The sequence below is a fragment of the Pyxicephalus adspersus genome, chromosome 2 (assembly GCF_032062135.1).
Source record: "Pyxicephalus adspersus chromosome 2, UCB_Pads_2.0, whole genome shotgun sequence".
In the NCBI taxonomy this organism is placed as follows: domain Eukaryota; kingdom Metazoa; phylum Chordata; class Amphibia; order Anura; family Pyxicephalidae; genus Pyxicephalus; species Pyxicephalus adspersus.
In genome coordinates this window covers 21,454,128-21,455,599 of record NC_092859.1, presented here as the reverse complement: position 1 = coordinate 21,455,599, position 1,472 = coordinate 21,454,128, and the positions used below count along the sequence as shown (strand labels likewise).

At 45.9% G+C, this 1,472-nt stretch overlaps 1 protein-coding gene across 1 annotated transcript in view; it reads right to left on the bottom strand.

The window, feature by feature from the left end:
• Window positions 1-1,472, bottom strand: part of PIK3C2G (phosphatidylinositol-4-phosphate 3-kinase catalytic subunit type 2 gamma) — a gene marked incomplete in the record, with an annotated part of 45,580 nt that overhangs the window by 40,405 nt on the left and 3,703 nt on the right. The window contains 1 exon segment of the mRNA XM_072399878.1: window positions 164-322.

Genomic DNA, 1,472 nt, shown 5'->3' with positions numbered 1-1,472 from the left:
CAGCAGTGTCAGTGCTACCTGTGTGTTGTCACCTCAGCAGTGTCAGTGTTATCGGTGTGTTGCCAGCCCAGCAGTGTCAGTACTATATGTGTGGTATAAGCCCAGCAGTGTCAGTGTTATCGGTGTGTTGTCAGCAGTGTCAGTGTTATTTGTGTGTTATCACCTCTCCTGTGTCACTTCTCTCCTCTCTGGCACTCCGGATTGCGGTAGAACCAGTTCTGTGTCATACTGGCGGTGTTCTTCCTGGTGATGTTCAGTGCGTTTAGGGCTCATCCTTTACACACAGACATCCCCGTCCTTCTCTTCTTTCCCCACTCCCTGCCTGCAATTAAAGAGAAAGTGAAAACATTTTGCTGTTGTTGTGTGGGACGGAGAGAGGCGGTGAGGCTGCTCCACCATACATGGCGGGGTGTTGTTCTGGCCTGTTCAGGGTGGAGAAGCTGCTGGCAGACACCAAAGTTAATTATTTCCCTGCAGTCAGCGGTTCTGGAATTGTCTCCTCTCACGTCACTCTATAACATTTATAGTTTTGAAAGTGTGACCGATGTTTCTGAAGGACTCTGATTAGTGCACCCAGAGGAATTCATACCGCCATTAACCCCTCACATGCTGCTCTACACTTCCTGCAAGCACCGCATTATACAGGAATGTCCCCCTCCCTCTGTTATATCTCCTAGCACAATACTGTACATATACAGACCCAGAGAGCTCACTTTCACACCGCTCACTGTCACACCGCTCACTGTCACACCGCTCACTGTCACAGCTGTGTGCTGCCTGTCCAGAAGGTTGTGAAGGGTTAATCCATGATATCCAGTGTCACACTTCATTATCTGTGAGTTTTGTAGATCAGAATCAATTAGAATATATACAAAATGTTGCCCTAATTACACAGAGTTTTAGATTGTTGCACCCCTACCACTCTAGGGGCCCTAGAGAAGATGGGGGGCCTAGGCAACAAAAGTTGTGAGGTATACATGTAGAAGAATCATATATCATATACAACACATACACGTACAGGATACATACGTGTATAATATAGCACAGGGACCGGTCAGTGATCTCCGATGACCAGCACAGGCGCATGTCTCTATGGTCCAGCCTCACTCTATTTGTGGAGCAGCACATGACCAGAGGGGGGTCATTAGATCTCATGTTTCCCCCATGAAGTTTAATAAAGATATCAGCAGAGGATACAAAATGTCCCGGCTTCTTCACTGACAACACAAATAACCTGACAATGAATATTGTCATATTGTAACTAAGCCGGGAGGCCGCATACAGAGACTATGGGTTACCCCCCTGTATATATGAGCGGGGTATATCCCATATATAGTGATCAGGGTACTTCATATATATACTGTATAGTGAGTAGGGTATATCCTATATATAGTGAGCGGGTAATGTCCAATATATAATGAGCGGGGGTATACCCTATAAATAGTGAGCAGGATATACCCTATAAATAGTGA